The sequence below is a fragment of the Cryptomeria japonica genome, chromosome 9 (genome assembly GCF_030272615.1).
Source record: "Cryptomeria japonica chromosome 9, Sugi_1.0, whole genome shotgun sequence".
NCBI lineage: Eukaryota > Viridiplantae > Streptophyta > Pinopsida > Cupressales > Cupressaceae > Cryptomeria > Cryptomeria japonica.
Window position 1 is genome coordinate 727,357,948 of NC_081413.1, and position 20,157 is coordinate 727,378,104.

The window sequence follows — 20,157 nt, forward strand, 5'->3', positions numbered from 1 at the left end:
TTGATTTGATTTGCATTGTCTTAGGTAATCTTCATATGTTATGGTGGATCTTTGTTGTTGTTAGGTTAGGGTTTTGTGGTTGAATTCATTTAGCCTTTCAATATTGTTATCCATTTTCACCATAAACATTTTGGTACGCCCTATGGGACATGTATTTTTGTTAGATCTGTATTGTTTGCAGGTTTTTCTAACCCTATATTGCTATTTTGTAAAACAATTTGGAGAATAACCTTGTGCAGCTAGGGTTTTGGACACAAAATCAAGATCTTGGAGAGATTTGATCCGATCTCACAAACGGCTTGGAAATTTTGCACCAACGTTTTTTGACAGGTTGGAGACAGTATCAACAACTCTCAAAATAAAATTCAGATCTATTGGAGCATATTTTAATTTTCTATGAATTTTTTATGAATTTTCATAAAAAATTAATTTTGAGAGTAAATGAGCGAATTTTTTGGATTTTCTTATATTTTTGGAAATCTCTCTGATTTATACACACAATTTATTCTTTGTGATTTTAATTTTGATGCAAAATCATTCCTAAAAAAATTGATCTTTGAAAATTAGGGTTTTGCATTATTTTGCTCACATCTCACAAACTGCTTGAATTTTTTGTAGAAAGTTTTTTATGCAAGTTTGGAAGACCGTCAAGAGTACCTAGTAAAAATTTCAGATTTTTTGAATCAAATGTGCATTTTATATGAATTTTTTTATGATTTTCATAAAAAATTAATTTTTGGAGCAAATTAGCATATTTTTTGGATTTTCTTACATTTCTGGAAATTTATTGAAATTTTACAGGTGGTCATTTTTTATTATGAAACAGATCTTTGAATTGGTCAAAAAAACGCATTGTTGAAGGCCCTTATTTCAGAAAGTCTTTTGGATCTAAAATTTACTTAACCTGTGTGCTTGCAGGAGGGGTATTATTGCAAAACTACTAACAAATCTTTGTTGTAGAATTTTGGAAAGGGTTTTTGATCTTTATTGTGTGCCTTATTTTCATAGACTAGCAAACACTTCAATTGGTGCACTAAAATTGAACCAGTGTCTTTTGTGTCTTGGGCAATAAGCTCTTTTTGTTTAATCTTTAAAGGGCCTGTCTCCCCATGTGGTCATTAGGACTACTAGTAAGGAGAGATGACCCAAGTGGTAGTGAGGAAAATCCATCATCTTCTGAACCACTATAAACAATTGCATCCATGGTGAAAGCCATGGGTAATGTGTGTTGATTAGTTCATACCGACACTATGTCTCCCCATAAACCTATTTGATCAAATTTATTTGATCATTTGTAGGGTGTAACCCCTACCGGCTGGGAGTCTTCTGTATTTACAAAGCTGAAAGTGCCACATGTATGGCCACATGAGCGGATGCCCTTACTAGCACCTTTTTGTTTTAGAAAGCCAAAATCCTTCTAGTTGTTGGGTCAGGAGGTCAGACCTCTGGAGCGACCCACACACATATGGTTCTTAGTAGAGATACAAAGTTTGCCACAGGGAGTTTTCATGGGGACTGATGCTTGGCTGCCCCAGAGAAGTGAGTGTCAAGGGTGGAGCTAGTGGGGTCAAGCATCTAAGTATCTGCTTTGAATAGCGTAGCCTCGGGGGAAACCCCATGTGGGATCAACAACTATTGTCTTGGCCAACCATAAGAATTGTGCTTGTCTTATTTTGAACAATCAAACATTCAAGATCAAACATCAAAACATTGTGTCTTTTGTGTCTTCAAGTGTATGCAGAACATTTTTACATCAAATAACACACTTTTCTTTGAGTCATTTTGAGTCTAAACACTTGCAAACATTGAGTCATCATCAACATTGTGTCCTCTTGTCACGAAAAATAGTCAAAAACTCAGATTTGGTCACAACAAACAACTTCACAAATTGGAAAAATTTACAGTCCAACAAACAAAAGCAATCAGTTTCAGAATTCTTAAGCTTCCTAGGTAATTTCTCTAGGTTTTCATCTAGCATTCAGCCTATATATGGGTCTCACAAAGTTCATCAATGCTTTACACCTTACATTACATTTACATTTGTCTAAACTTGAGTCAAAAGGTCACTTTCTTGTCCTCATCTTGCTTTGTCAACACACTACAGACAACAACATTTTGCTAAGTGGTCCCTCATCAAGGTCTATCACCTTTGGGTCTCATTTGGTCTTACTTAGAGTCAAGGTCAACTTACCTCATCAAGAGAAACTATCATCTCTTTGGAAGCCACACCTACTCTACTACATACATACTTGGTCTTACACTTTGGACATTGCAAGTACACCTCAAATTCATTTACATTCCATCCAAACTCTTGGTCTTCCATACTCTTTCCATTTTCATCTAGTCTCACACATCTTGGTGAATACCTAGTTCATGGTTGAAACCCATTCCCAAAAATCTAGGAGAGAAGCTAAAGAGGCTCAAGAGTCCGCAAACATGAGTTCCTATGAGTATGATAATGATGTCTTTTTCAATTCTTATCATACCACATTACTTGACATGGATGCCTATAGAAACATTCCAAATGTTGAGAACATGGACACTACAAACAATAATGATACACACAATGACAATATGGACAACATTTCAGTACATTCAGCAGAAGTGGAAGACTCCATTATGGATCCCCGTTTCAATCGATTGGTTGAGGAAATAATGAGGAGAGATAGACAATACTTCTTACAAGTGATGGCACAAAGTGGAGCCAAGATCCCTCATGATTTTGATATGTCTCAAATAATGGAAAATTAACCTTTGCAATAACCTCACCTCAACATGGATCAAAGGATGCATAATAGTGGAGGCAATAGAGGACCAGATCTTGTGCCTGAATCACCATCATCTTTGTTTCAAAAACCTGAGGTCCCACATACACATGGTCAAGCATATGATACTCACCTTCGCAGACCATTATGGAAGTCTTATGCAGAAAAATATGCTCATTCACATTCCAATGTTAAGGACCAACCACCAAAGCAATTGGATATCCAAAGGCATGTTCAAAATTTGGACACAAGGAAACCTAGTGTCAAATTTGGGGGCAACACATTAGAACAAACTCATGACATTCCTATAGAGTATGGTATACATGGACAAAGCAGATATTCCATTTCTCACCATGACTCTATACCAAGTGGTCCATATACGTAGCATCATTATAGACCTCCTTCATATGAACATGTGTATGATCAATATCATCCATATATGCAACATTCTCCTCCTCCACCCAACACCTCAAGCATGGGGTATGGTCCAAGAAGTCGATATCCACCTAAGAACAATTTGGAACAGCAAATCAAGGACTTACAAAAGAAAATAGAGGATATAAATATACCGAAGCCAGCTTACACAATGAGAGACATATGTCCTTATCCATTTGACAAAAGCATTTCAATGCCTCCATTTCCTACACACTTTGTGACACCTAAGTTTGATAAGTACAGAGGAAAAGGGGATCCTAAGGCACATATAAGACAATTTTTCACAATTTGCAATGAGGTAGCATCAAAAGAGACATATTTGATGAGATTATTCCCACAAAGCTTAGGTGATCAAGCTATGGAATGGTTCTCCCAACTCCCACTTGGGATTAAGTCATGGGGTGACTTAGCAGAGGCATTTATCCAACATTTCTCATACAACATAGAGACAGACATATCAGTCACTACTTTGTGCAACACCAAACAAAAGGATGGAGAATATTTTTCATCATTTTTACAAAGATGGAGAAATCTAACCAGCAGATGCTCTTGTGAAATTCCACAAAAATAAATGGTAGAGATGTTCATCCAGAATGTCCACAGAGAAATTGGTTATGATCTAAGGAAATCTTGCTTGTCCACTTTCAAGGACATCATTGAAAAAGGCTTAGCAACAAAAAAGGTCCTAATTGAGCAAGGCATTATCAAAATATTCAAAGAAAACAAAGAGGACTATAAAGGAAAAGACAAGCCAAGATTTTGGATTAAAAACAAGAACACAGTTAATGATGGTGTTGTTGATGCTAATACAGTATGACCCAAAATCATTTTTCGGGATCAAGCTGTACAAACAATCAAGTGAATACTCAAACAACTTCAAAATCACGAAGGAAATATACCCCATTGGGAGAACCACTTGAGTCAAATTTCAAGAAGCTAGTGGCAAACAAAATAATAACAATTCCAGATATGCCTCCATATGAGCCAAAGGTCAAACCAAATTGGTGGAATGATGATGACTACTGCAAATATCACAAGAGCAAGGGACATAAAATAGGAAATTGTCATCGGCTGAAAAACATTATATAAGATCTTATTAATAGAGGCGACATTGATATTGAGGGACACTCATCTAACCAAGAACATGAAATGTTTATCGAATAAAACGAGTCTTGATGGATGGAGGAGTTGGTCTGAACATTTGTACATTGAACACAATAATACAATTGGGATATTCAGAAAAAGTTGTGAATGCTACAAACAAAATCACCATTAAAGCATATGATGATGAAGAGTGCTCATCCAAAGGCACAGTCACCTTGCCTCTTAGAGTTGGGCCAATTACTAAGAATGTGGTTTGTCAAGTCCTAGACTTTGATCTCACATACAACATATTGCTAGGACGTCCATGGATTCATGAGATGAGTGCAGTCCCATCTACATATCATCGATGTATCAAGTTTCCACACAATGGAGTTGAAGTGACCATCAAAGCTGACCCAAATCCATTCATAGATTGCAACAATCTGCAACCTAGATCAAAAATAACAATCCCAATCAATCAAGAAGTTGTTCCATCTTCAACATATATTGATCCTGAATCTTTGAAAGCTTCTACATCAAAACAAGTAGAGCTAAAAGAAAAGTTCAAGGTTAAAGACATGGGATGTGGTGAGTATATCTTTCATGTTGATCAACTCCCACTATCTCCTAAGGTATTCAGTCGACAGGAATAGTCTGTAAACAAGTTGCAAGGAATTGGGTGTGAACCACCTAGTGTTGTGGCTACTAAGTTTGAATGTGAATCTCCTCTAGTGGTGCAAGCAACTCTTGATATCAATAGCCCTAAGAGTGGTTCCAGTGAAGAATCTATTGAGCGTATCGCCAGCCCTCTTGAGAACTGACATAGCTTTAACATTTCATCGACTCATTCCATTTCCACTCCTCTCCTAGACTTAGATCAACACGAATTAAAAAAGCCCTTACTCATTGGGGATCACAAATCAAGATTTGAAAAGAAAAATCTAAAAGTCAAAAATAAAGAAAAGTCCTTAAGTCCAAATCAAAATCAAAAGCTATTGGACTCTGCAAAAATCAAAGTCAAGGATAAAAATCCTATGAAATAAAAAGAGCAAGATATGATCTCCCCTAATATCAAAATAACTAAGGGCAAAAGTTCTAAAATTTCAAGTCAAAAAGCATACTCGTTGATCCTAAGTCTCCATCATGCTATCCTACTTTCACTTATTTTCACAATGATAAGCCTTCATCACTCATCCACTTGTTCCACACATCCAACCCCTCTTGGTGATACATCAAGGACCTTTAATGGAGCTTCCTCGAAGGAATTTGTTATCAAGGATGCCCAAACTTCTTCAGGTGACACGCATACGGACCTGTGTAGTCCACACGCTAGTAATTCTATCTCAGTTCATTTATCAAGGAAGACAATCACTCGAGCTACATATCATTCAGTCAAGGAAAAATACAGCTACAATCATAAGGTTAAGCCTCATACATTTGAGGTAGGTGGCTTAGTTCTTAGAGAAAATCCTAAAAATCAGCAAGACAGAGAGAAGAAGGGCAAGTTTGAACCAAATTGGCTTGGTCCTTACATCATCACAACAGCCTATGGATCCAGTGCATATTAGCTCTCAACCACAGAGGGCGAACCTTTGGAGGATCCTATCAACAACATGCACCTTCGTAGGTTTTACACATAGCTCTTCAGAGTATCCTAATTCAAAAAATTAAAAAAAAATTAAAAAAAATTAAAAATACAAAAAAAAATTTCAAAAATTCAAAAAGACAAAAAAATCATAAACATAAAAAATCGTTACTTTGTGAAAACCTGGCAAACAAGCGCCTTGTGACAACAACAAAAAAATAAAAAAAAGTAAATAGAAAAACATTGCGTCCAATGGTGAAAACCACTTTGGTGGCGCCCTGGGCAAGTACCATGGTGAAAACTAGGTCACTAGCGCCATGCATAGAGACATTGCTCCTCCCTCCTTCAGGATTCCATTTCATCCTTTCACTTTGTACACACTCACAGCCTATTCATTCATAACAAACTTACCCATTCTCATCATGGCTTGTTATTAATCTACCCAAGATTGGTTAGCCATTCATAATAACATTCATTTTCAACCTTTCCATCCATAATAAATCTGCTCCTATCTGTGGCTAAGGCAAATCCTACATCTAGTGATGGGTGTAGAACTGAGAGCATCACATTTTTCGAGGTCTATCCGCACACAATCCACAGTAAAGCAGCACTCGCATCACCAATCCACAATAAAGTTCCATCTTCTCTGCAATAAAGTATCAATTGCATGGATTCAGTCAATTTCAGATGAGACACGACAACAACAATGGGCTTCAACAAATCAAATCTTTCAACAGACTCAGACAACATTATGGTTCAGTGCTATCTATCCTTTTGTGAAAGTAAACATTGTGACCACAATCAAATAGACTTATACAAGTGACAAGAGAAACTAAACTTGAGGACTATAGTGGATGTTGGTGTTGAGTCTTGGTTTTCTTTTGATTTTATCTTTCTAGTGACATGTCTTTTAGCTTTTCCGGGATGTCTCTAACTAGAGATTTTATCTCCAAGATGTCTTTGACTAGAAAGGTGAGGATGGGGTATCGTCACCTATTTATTCTTTTGTTGTATGTGGGTTGTCTCTTAGTAATGCTATGACTTGTCCAAGGATATGAGGACACTATGAGTCTAGTGTGAACTGGGGCATTCCTTGTTTGCGACTGTCTAATCTTCATGCAAACGGGTACAATGACTTTTTGGGTCAAACATATGCCTCAATTGTCATAACCTACTTGCCATAATAAAGCTCAATGATGATAACGCACAAGAAGCTCTTTCACTTCCATATCTTCTATCTTCCATCCCCCTTTCTTGATTAACCTCCATCGTCCTTCTCGAGTCCATGTAGCCCATTATCACATTACTGAGTATAATGACACACCAAAAATATTTGCATTTCATGTAGTTTTGCACCTGCATTACCACATATTAATCATTTCATACATACATATAGATATCAAAATTGCATCACATCCTGCACACAACATATGTTAGCACATTTTACATTTTCATCCTGAAAATAATCATTTGCATTATCATATTCATCTACATTTCATACATTCACATTTGCATAAACAGTAAAAACGTAAAAGAACAAAAATATTGCATTGCATCATGTACATATTTGCATCCATATCATAAGCATCACATAGAAACATCACATAGGTACACATGCATATAGCTACTGCAAGGATGAATCTCATATATATATATAATCATAAGTGTCATGATACAATGATGTCAAAATCATATAGCTACAATCACCTGAAGGTGTCATCATACAAAATGGTACAAAACTAATACATAGGGAGCCCTCTAAGGCTATGATGAACTCCCTCCCTCAGAGCCAACTAGCCTCGACGGATTCTGAGCCTTGGAAGGACCCGCCCCAGGATCATCTCTTTCCCCCTCTATCTAGTGGTGGTGGAGGACCCATGACCCCACCGCTAGAGGCCTATCTCATGTCCCTCCCTCTGGTGGTCGTCGCTGTCTGTGATGGTCTATGGAAGCTCCTAGCCCATTGATCTGGTGGCACTGCTCCATAGTATAGGTCTCTCCAGTAGCCTATCTCCTCCCCAGCTCATAGAACATAGGCATATCCAACTCTTGTGTCCTCTGCTGCCTGTCTCCCTGCCCTTCATGCTATCTCAACCTCTGTATAATGTTGGATAGCCTGATCCCTCTCCCACTTAGTGTCCCTCAGCTATCTCCTGAGCCTATCCCTCTCTCGCTCGAGATCCTGGATCTCATCTGCCTATCCCTAGCAGATCTCCCTCAAAGCTAGTATCTCATCCTCCTCCTCTCCCCCCTCACCCTGTGGCTGCTCCTGTGGCTACTCCTTTGGCTGCCCCTAGCCCTATCCTTGTCCCTGTACCTGTCTGGGACCCTGTACTACTGGTACCTATAGAGAAAATCCACCTCTGCCCCTCACCATGTGCGTCTGTCGAGCCTACCTCTCCTCTCTACCCTCTCTTCACAGAGCCACTCTCCTCTCTCCTACTATACCCCACCTCCTCCATCGGCCTCTACCTCCACCATCTCCATCATCATCCCCATCACCCTCGCCGTCTCCATCCATTTGATCACCAGGGTCCGTCAATCATGGAAATGGATGCTCAGCCCAATATGCAGCATACTTTGCATTCATCCCTCCATCATCTATCTCTGCCCACATATCCCAAGGCAAAGGAATCATCTCTACCAGCTACATCATTGCCTAATCATATGACAATAATGGCCTGAAGTGCACCTGATCCCTCACTGTCTGAGCATACATCCCAGAACCCCATGGAATCTGCTATATCCTACCGAACTGCCTGCCCACCCTATCCACCAACTGTCTCTCAAGCACATATGGCATCCGCCCAATCAGATACCTACTCCTAAATGTATATGGCAGCTCCATTACGTCATCCTCCCACTCCTCACACTCTTAGTACGGCCTCCATACTACAGTTTCAATCTCATCAATGACCCGGCGCCAGTACTTTAATCTCCCGATCCATGGCTGCGATGTAATCATGTCATACAGATGCACAAAACTACGCCCATGGCCCCTACCTCTAAAGTGAATCGGTCGAGTAACCGACAGATGCTCATAAGCCCACACCTGCAACAATGTCACTCCGCAGCCCAATCCTACTAATCCATGGTATACAAACTGATGAAGCTCATAATACAAATGTGCCAGCAGACACGGTCCCCATGCAAATCTGGTATGCTGTGTCACCAGTGTCTCTAGTGTGCTACCCCAACCCATAGCCAATCCTTGCATCGCCCTATCCGGATAGAGAAACCCACTAATCACTCCTGCCAATACTGCTGGTAGTGCTAATCTAGTCCGTGTCATCATGTCCCATGCCACGTGTTCCGTCTCGATTGTAGGGTACTAACTCCCCATCGATTGGTATCCTCAAAATCTTGTAAAAATCCTCTAAGGTGACTATCATCTCATCCATCAGCAAATGAAAACTGCAAGTCTCTGAGTGCCATCTCTCAGCCAGCGCAGTCAACAATCCCATGTTCACCCAAAACTCAGGCACATACATAATATGTCGCAACCCCATAACCTCAATCGTTGCCCTATCCTCAAATGTCAACTCCAGTCATAAACTTTGAGTCAATGGGAATCTCTCCCGTGACTCCAGCATAGGTAGGTACTCCTGTAGTCTAGCAAATCAACTGTGTTAATCAAAGTGGCATTCCCTATTCAACAAAAAATGCTGCTTATTATCCTAAGTGCTTATGATATTCTATCCTAGTGACACTCCATGTTCATCACAAAGTGTTGTTGTTTATCCCATTGGTACTCCTTGTTCATCACAAAGTACTACATTTTTTTTGCACTCCCTGTTCATCACAAAGTGCTGCTACATTTTTGCACTCCCTGTTCATCACAAAGTGCTGCTCTTTTTAGTACTCCCTGTTCATCACAAAGTGCCTCGATCTATCTTATCCTAGGGCCTCTGCTTGAGTGTATCCTCTTGAGTAGTTTCCTAATTGGCAACATATGTTCTATCACAGAATTGTCAATCCTAGCCCTATTTGCTATCCTAGTCTTCCCTAGAGGACCTGCTTGAGTGTATCCTCTCAACAACTTATCCAATCAATAGCATATGTTCATCACAAAACTGTCGATTTGGCCTAGAAGACATAAACGTGCTTACATACTGCACAGACGCACCTGAAATACATAGACATGCCTTTGTTTTGCACAGACGCGCCCATAGAGCATAAACTTGCCAACACAACATAGACACGCTCGCATTTGACACAAACACCTTTTCATTCACAGACGGGCCTGGCACAAACAAAGACGCGCCTAGCTTACCCAAACGTGCCTTGACATTTTTTCCCCCTGCTTGACATACCTAAAATACATTTATTGCGCTACCTAACATGCATTAATGACAACATTTATTGCGACAAAATACAAGGAGGTTTTGTGGTACTCACCGGCTCTCCTACCTCTACTGGCCTCTGAAATCGGCGAACGCAATCGAATCTGTGAACCAATGCCATCACTGCTAACTGATGCTGCTCTATTCTCTCTCTGCACTCTGATTTCTTGGATGTGTGGATGACAATGAGGATGTTTCCCCTCATAATCTATCTTATAGACTGCCCTAGCCCTAGTCTCCCGAGTCAGTCTTCTTTATCCTATGACTCTATCACTTTATCCTATCTTGTCAGTCCTTACTAGCCTTTCTTTCTTATCGAGAGATTGTCTATGATCTTTTCAAACATTTTCATCCAATCTCTCGAGGGGGTATATCATTCCCATCTTGGGGCAACTTTGTATCAGTTCATCTTATTTTCTTTGAAACAACACGACAAGTTGCATTATCTCAAAGAGGGGCAAAATGTAGACACCTAAAATTGTCCAGTCTAATTAAATAAATATTTAATTCATTTAATTATTTTAGCCTAATTCTTCTATTAACTAAATAAATAATTCATTCCTTTATCCTCTTCTAGTCTTATTTCTCATTTAAATAAATACATTTATTTATTTAAATTGTCTTTTTCCAAATTAAATAGATACTTTTATTTATTTAATTGATCCCACTTCCTCTATTAATTAAATAAATCTTTATTTATTTAATTAATTCATTAGCCTTTTCTACCCATAACACATGTCATTCATCTCTTAATTCCTACACTACCTACCCTCTCATTATTTTATTATTTCCTTTACCTACCCTCTAATCTTAGCCGACCATTTATCTTTTACACCTCTTAATCTTATCCCTCCATTTCTTATAGTGTCTTCTATATAAGGAGATGCTTCCTTCATTATCAACCCTGATCAGTTGACTACCCGACTACTCTACGCTTTCGAACTTTCATATGTGATCAAACCTACTTGCAACCACATTTTTGTTCTTTGTTGAGCTCTTGTGCACACATAAAATATGAGAGCAAATATATCAAGCAAGATCAATGGAGATAGAAAAAATGGAGATTAAAACCCTATTGGATATGTGATGGTATAATCTTTGTTATTTCATTTGATTTGCATTGTTTTAGGTAATCTTCATATGCTATGGTGGATCTTTGTTGTTGTTAGGCTAGGGTTTTGTGGTTGAATTCATTTAGCCTTTCAATATTGTTGTTATCCATTTTCACCATAAACAACTACATCTCTTGCACACTGGTCAGCTATGAACTCAATTATACACCTATTGAGCGAGTTTGCTTAGCAGTAATCTTGGCAGCCACTAAACTGAGGCACTACCTATTAACACATAAAGTACAACTCATTGCTAAGATTGATCCACTAAAGTACTTACTTAGCAAAGCAGCATTGATACGCCGCTTGGCCAAATGGGTGATGATTCTAAGTGAATTTGACATCGAGTATGTGGACCATAAGGCTATCAAGGACCAAGTTATTACAGATCAGTTGGTTGATGCACCCCTCATAGGTGATCATCCTCTTATTTCCAATTTTCTAGATGAAGAGATATTCATGATCATAGCAGCACAACCATGGAAACTATACTTTGATGGTTCATATACTAGGCATGGCTTGGGGGCAAGCATTTTGTTTATCACACCTCAAGGTGACAGCATCCCAAAGTCTTATAAACTAACTTTTCATGTACAAACAACATAGCAGAATATGAGGCCTTGATCACAGGACTCAAACTAGCCATACAATGGAAATTGAAAGAGATACAAATATATGGCGACTCCCCACTGGTCATCTGACAAGTCACAGCCGAATATCAGACCAAGGATGATAAACTCATGTCGTACAAGCAAATGGTGGACAGTTTAAAAGCATCATTTATGACTATCACCTTTGAATAGATACTCAGAGATCAAAATTGAGCTACTGATGCCATGGCTACAATTGCATCTCTCCTAGATCTTCCACAAAATTTAACACGCTACGAGTTTTTGGTAGAACAGCTTTGGATTCCCGCTTATGATATGTCACTTTGTCAATTTCGAATCCCCATGGTACGATGAGTTCTACAACTATCTCCATGATCACACACTTCCTCCTAACCAATCGAATAACCAACGCAAAACCTTCATTCACCAAACCACTCAATATACCATCATTGTTGAAACCCTATACCGACGCAGTCTTGATAGTACTCTCCTTCAATGTCTAGAACATGATGAGATAACAAAGACCTTGGAAGAGGTACATGAAGGAATTTGTGGGACTCACTCAAGTGGTCCTTCACTAGCAAAGAAGATCATGCGCGCTAGATACTATTGGTCATCCATGGAAAAAGACTTACTATTTTGTCAGAAAATGCAAGAAATGCTAAGTTCATGGAGACCTGATACATGCACCAGCACACGAATTGCAACCAATCACAACACCATGGCCCTTTTGTCAATGGGGACTTGACCTTGTGCGTAAAATTCATCCATCTTCATCCAACGACTGCAAATTCATTATTACCGCCACCGAATACTTCACAAAGTGGATCGAAGTTGTTCCACTTACCCAAGTCACCGAAAAGTAGATCACCTCATTCATCCTTAATTACATCATCTGCCGATATGTTGTACCCATGTCCATCATCATAGATAATGGGCTTCCTTTCAAAAATTAGGATGTATGTGAGCTTTGTGAGAAGTTTCACATCCAACACCGCTTTTCCACTCCCTATTACCCACAAGGCAATGGTCAGGCTGAAGCATCGAACAAGAACATATTGAGAATCCTCAAGAAGATGATCAATGATGTCGGTCATGATTGGCATGTTCAAATAAATCTAGCACTATGGGCATATCGAACTAGCATTCGAACCCCTATAGGAGCAACTCCCTACTCACTGGTCTATGGAGTAGAAGCCATCCTTCCTATTAAGGTCAAGATACCATCTCTACAGGTTTCCTTGCATAATCTGATAGATGATTAAGCATATTGATTCTCCCATCTCCAAGACTTGAAACTACTTGATGAAAGGCAACAAGTTGCATACAACCACCTCAAGGCCTATCAACAGCGCATGAGCAGAAGCTATAATCATTGAGTTAGACCTCATACATTTGAGGTAGGTGATCTTGTTCTCAGAGAGAATCCTTGTAACCAACCAAATAGAGAACATCAGGGAAAGTTTGAATCTAACTGGCTAGGTCCATATGTTATCACTATGGTCTTTGGGTCAGGGGCATATCAGTTGGCTAGTTCAGAAGGGGAACTGCTAGTAGATCCGATCAACAACATGCACCTCAAATGATTTCATACATAAGTTGTATAGAGCATCAAGCTCCAATACATATCAGAAAAACACCAAAAACATTCAGATAAATGTCCTGAAGAAAATACAAAAAAATCAATAGTAAAGAAAAATCATGCATCCAAACGGTGTACAACCACTCTGGTGGCACCTTGGGTAAGTGCGATGGTGAAAACCTGGCAAACAGGCACCACTCGTAAAGGCTATGGCTCCATTTTCTTTTAGACTTGTTTCAATCACATTCATTGCATCCACTCATCCATCATTCAAACCATGGCTTGTTATTGATCTGCAATCAAGGATAGTACTTCATGCGTCTTGCATCCCGCATTTTCATAGTCATGTCTAAACTGGGGGAAATTCTCTTAAACCTATTAATGGAAGTGGATTCTACATTAATTATGATTCATTGAGTTCTTCATTCAAAACTATCTCACAAAATACCAAAAACATTCAAAAACTGTCTCACAAAATTCAAAAACATTCAAAACTGTCTCACAAAATACCAAAAACATTCAAAAACACTCACAAAATCCAAAAACATCATAAAACAACAAAAATCAATCAAAAATGTGGCAACACATTAAAAATCCATTGTACATACGCATCGAAACAGACATCAAACAAACATTTTAAGCTACTCAAAACGATGATCACTTATCAAATCAACCAAACAATCAACACAGGTATGCACAACTGTCTTAACAAAGATGCATCCTTCCTTACCCAAAACAAAGACATGATAACATTTTCTTTGACAAGAAAAATTTGTTTAAGCTATCAAGTACTTGGTCGGTTTGATAAGTTATTTATTCATTTATATCAGGTTCCTACGCTACTTCGGGATATCCACAAGTGATTAGAGTGGCCGAGATGGTTCCTAAGTATCATTTTTTTAATTATCTGCGAATTATTCCAATGAAGTTTTGGAGCATGTACTAATGGTTTCTACGTGGGAAGTTCACTAAGCTATGTGATTTTATACAAAATATAGTCATGGATCACTATGGCTTGTTGACTACAGCGTATACCTCGACCATATGAGCATGAACCATTATGGAGGGTCCATATTCTTTATCTATGTTGCTTGCTTACAAGTACAATGCTCCAAACTTGGTTCCTACTGCCTCGTCCAAGATTGATACTACCATTGCTCGACGATTAAAATTACACACTATGAATAAGCCATGGATCACCATTTCATCTCATCTGTTTATATTGCATTTCGTTGTATATCACCCATCCATATCGTTGCATATCATTCATACATTGTAATGACAATGGATGCATACTCTATTTTTTTTTTATCTTCTTCCATAGGTCCTCCATTTCTTCTATCTAACATCAAACCCCCCCCACCCTCCCTCCCTATCTTGATCATCAACATCATCATAATCCCTTCATCGTGTCCCATCGGCCCAATCAAGCCACGTTCATCACCATCCATCTCTAACAGGAGGGGCTGTGTTTCCCATCCTCAGTCATCCCAATCAAGCAAGTTACTCTATCTGCACAGGTACATCGACTCCCACACACCTAGACTATCAACAGATACTTTGATCAAGTATCTTCGGGTCTCAACAAGTAATCGGTTATGGCAAACCTAGACTACAACAGGCATTTATCATAATGACATAGTCTCAACGAGGCTACTATGATTCATCCCAACCAACCCACAACACACACACTATCAATTGCTCAATCAATCCAACACAATCACAACGGACAATTACATCAATTGTCTAAGTCTCAACAAGTATTTTGCTTCCTATACCTTGACTTCATCGGGCAATTACATCAATTGTCTAAGTCACCAACAGGTCACTTTGATTCACTTACTCAGATTTTATCTTGTCTAAGCAAACAACCGAGATCAACTGTCATGCTTTGACTCGATCGGGGCAATTAAATCGATTGCACCAGATTGTCCAACCAATTTTGATCAATTGTACAGTATCAATCAAAAGCACAACACCATATTTGCACTGTATCTCCTGCATAACCTACGGGTACTCACTAGCTTGCCATTTCTCCGTATTCACTCTATTTTCTTCCATTCTTTCACCATTATTGCTAATTTCTTCTATTCTACCTCCCCTCCACTTCTCATTCTTTTTCGAGAGATCGTCTGATTTTTCAAAAAAAATTGGCCCATCTCTCGAGGGGGCATACCACCCACTAAATTAACATTTATGGGGCATATTTCTTCACACCTATTTTTCTTTCTTTGAAACGACGCGATAAACCGCACCATCTCAAAGAGGGGTAAATGTAGACACATAAATTTGTCCACTTAAGTAAATGAATATTTAGTATTTATTTGATTATTTAACCATCAATCAATAATTAATTAAATTATATTTAATTAATTCATCTTAACCCTCTTCTATTAATTAAATAAATTATTTGATTTATTTGATTTAATTCACTTAACCCAATTCAGACCATTAATTAAATAAATAAATCATATCTGTTTAATTAAGTCTTCTCTCACATTTAAATAAAATTATATTTATTTAAATCCCCCAAAATCCCATCTCTCACATTTAAATAAATTAACATTTTTTAAAATCATCTTTATCCTCCACCCACTTGCATTTTCCTACAAATGCAAGTTGCACAACTATTTTAAATAAATAAATTATTTATTTAAAATCCTATTTATCCTCACCCACTTGAAACTTTTAATGGTTTCCCTTAAAGTTTTCAAACTTAATGGCTTACTTCTAGAGTCTTCTTAAGCCTTTAATGGTTTCCCTTAAAGTCTTCAAACTTAATGACTTCTTTCTAGAGTCTTCTTAAGCCTTTAATAGTTTCCCTCAAAGTCTTCAAGCATTTAATGCTTTATCTTCCTTTTTCTCATGTAAATAAATTAAGATTTGTTTAAATAAAATCCAAAATTCACATTCACACTTAAATAAATTAATATTTATTTAAATATCTATCCAAATGCAAATTACACCATTTAATTGAAATAAATGATTTTACTTCAATTGAAAATCCCAAAATTCCTCCCACTTGCATGCCTAACTCCCTTCTAGATTCTTCTAACTCTTCTAATTAACCTTATCCTATCCTAATTATTGTCACATTCCTAAATAAAAGGAAACCACTTCCCAAAAACCTCCAAAGTCTTCAATAATCATTAAAAGCTTTATGTCTTCAAATGGTTAACCTCTAAAGTCTTCCAAACCATTAAAGGCTCTTACATAACCATTTATGGTTAACTCATCTTTTACCTTTGGTTAGAGACTTTCCTCTAACTTAACCATCATTTTGACTCATGGGTCTCTTCAAAGCATTTATTTCTTTGACTAAGGTAACCATTTAACCCTTGCACATTCATTTATCCCTTGGATAAAAGAAATATCCATTAACCTAACCCTAACCCAACCCCATAGGGTAACCATCATGTCCCCTCAAGCATTTAATGCTTTTTATCTCTCCTCTCAAGCATCCTCGTGGTGACACTTGTCATCATGGGATTGGGTTGAAAGTCTCACATGGATTTAATATCTTTCAATCCTAACCCTTGTTAAGATTGTTCAATCTTAACCCTTCATTTCTCCATTTCTTCTATAAATAGAACCCTTATCCTCAAGCAAAGAATGAAGCATTGGAGTATTGTTACTATACTAGTATTAGCATAGAGCTTTTTCATAGCATCACTATCTACACTTGCATAGCATTTGTTTATCAGCTTGTCCATCAATTCCTTCCTCTTGTCTCTTGTAGTGTTCACTTGATCCTTCAAATCATTAATGAAGTCTTCGGTTGCATTTAGGTTTCTATTCAAGGTACTGATCTCATTTCTTGTTGCATCAAGATCCTCAAGTGCCACTTTAAGTTGCCTCTACAAACCAGAATCCATTGATTCAATCTCTCAGACCTTCCTCAAGCGGTTAGGCTTCCTCAGAGGAACTAGGCTCTAATACCAATTGTTGGAATCAAGGAACACTGAGAGGGGAGGGTGAATTAGTGTTCTACTGGTTATTAAACTTTTTGATTTAGCCTTAAACCACCAGAAGCATAGGCATGAAACTAAAATGCAGAAACACAAAACAATCAACCACAAAATCATAACACCTAGATTTTTACATGGAAATCCAAATGGGGAAAACCACAGTGGGATTTGAACCCACAATATTATCCTACTATGGCTAGTAGCAAAACAATATTACATGAAGGGGAATGCATGGGCATTCAGGCACACTGCCTAGATATTACAACTCAATTACAATAAGGGCTACAACCATGGAAGGTTGACTACCTTACAGATCAATTACAGTGATGGATTACAATGAATGAACTCCAAAATAGCATCTAACAATGCCTAGATGAGTTCCTGTTAAGTGTAAAACTCTAACTGTATCACCTCTGCTACTCTTCTCTGTTTACTGTCTTAGTCAGCTACCAAATCGATGATAAAATGATTTCTCTATGTCGGCCCTATCATCCCATGCACGATTCATAACACCGCAATCACTGGCAAGCTTCTGGAAAAAAAGTTACTCTGCTCAACTTGAATTACCGGTTAACTAGTTACCAGTTCACATCCACTTCTAGATATCAAAATCTGTGATTACCAGATAGGATCCTCAAGAAGAGTTGCCATCAATAAAAACCCTAAACCACTAATCAAGCATCAATATCCATTGGATGAGTGTCAATTGCCAACACTTTTCCTCTGCTCGCCACTGAGTTATGTAGATTTTTTGGATCTGCTTCTATGTACCATGTTTTCTATCTTCTTCACTGTTGGTATTTTGGATATGTTGATATGGTTTTGTCATTGATGTCAACACCTGTCATCACTTGTCAACACTTATCAACATCTAGAGAATTGGTTATGTTCACTGGCAAGCAAGTGACTTATGCACAGTCACCGGTATTTGGTTCACCGACAGGATATATTGTTCACCGGCACTTGGAATTACATGGAGATAACTTGGTTATGTCGAAGACATCATTTGGACACTTTGTCTTGGAGATTCGTTCATTGGAATATTCGAGTTTGCATATTTGTTGTTATCGGCAAATAGGTCCAGGATAAGCATCGACAGGCTTATCTATTCCAGATCAGTAGGACACGTTATGGAGATGATTTGTTATCATTGTAAATGCATTAAGTTGACATGTTGTATCGGTTATTGATTTTTTTGTAATTGATTTTATTGTAATATATTTTAGTGAGCCGACCTATTCAATTCGGTCAGGCTTCGATATAAATGTAAGATCTCATTTGTGAGATTAATATGCGAATGCGAAAAGGATTGTAATAAGGTATATGTGAGAATAAGTAGAGCTATACATGCAGACATCATCTGAAGGTTGAAGGAAGGTTTTAAGAAGGCATATCAGAGCTAAACTGGTACTGAATCCAACATATGGAGATGCTATTTTGAGTAGTACATTATCATTGGATCTAACCATCCAATTGTAGTCAGTGTGACTCCCATTTGTGATTGAGCAATGAGCTCTAGGCGCTTGGCCTTTCTGCATGTGCAGACCCCCTATTGTATACACATACTATCTGTAGTAGTATCATCTGATTGTGGGTAAGGTTTCCCATCGTGGTCTTTTCCCTTACAGGGTTTCCACATACAAATTTTGGTATTAGGTGTTGTGGATGTTATTGTCTTTTTGTTGCATGCATTAATCTTTACTGGTATTGTAATTAACTAATAATCTGTCTACCGACATTAAGTTTGGTTTGCCAGTATTAAGCATTAAGTTTTGGTTAAGTTGATTTTGGTTTAAATTCACTTGACAATGTTAGGATTCCCAAAGATACTGAGAGGGGGGGGTGAATCAGTATCTAACTAGTTATAGAAGTTACTTGATTTAAAACATGAAAACCATATCGATATTGTGTACTGGTAAACCAGAAATAAAGCAATAAACAAGAATAACAACATCCATAAGAAAACACACCATAACACAGTAGTTTAATGAGGAAACTTGGTGTGGGAAAAACCTCAGTGGGATTTGTGACCCACAATATTCGCTTACTGGCCAATAAGTGAATATTACTCTTACAATAGGGGTCTGCATATGCAGGAAGGCCAAGTGCCTAGAGCTCACTGCTCAATTACAAAATGGGAAGTCTCACTGACTTACAAAATAGATTATATAAATCCAATGTCTTGTACTACTTCAAAATAGCATCTACTATGCCAAATCCAGCACCGGTTTTAGCTCTACTTCATACATAAACCCTTAACCTATAATTCGCATAATAGGTCTGTCTTATTTCACCTATCTTCTTCCTTACAAATGTTCTATAATGATCTCATACATATATGAGTCATTTTACAACTTGCCAAGTCGGCTTACAATGATTTTACAATAAATTACAAAATATATTACAAACAAAATTCATGTCGGTATAGGTACCGGTATACTTCCTTTCACTGCCAGTGGTCTCTGTACCGGTGTAGAGTCTATCTTTGCTGGTGCCGATAAATTGTCTTGTTGGTGTCATAGGATTGCAAGGTTGCCATCAATGAAAAAACCTTCAATCACCTACAATGTCTCATTGGAGTGTGCATTTGCCAACAATCTCCCCCTTTGGCATTGATGGCAACACTCATGAGAAAAATCAAAAAATTGTCATCCAAAAAAGTTTCTGCCAGAA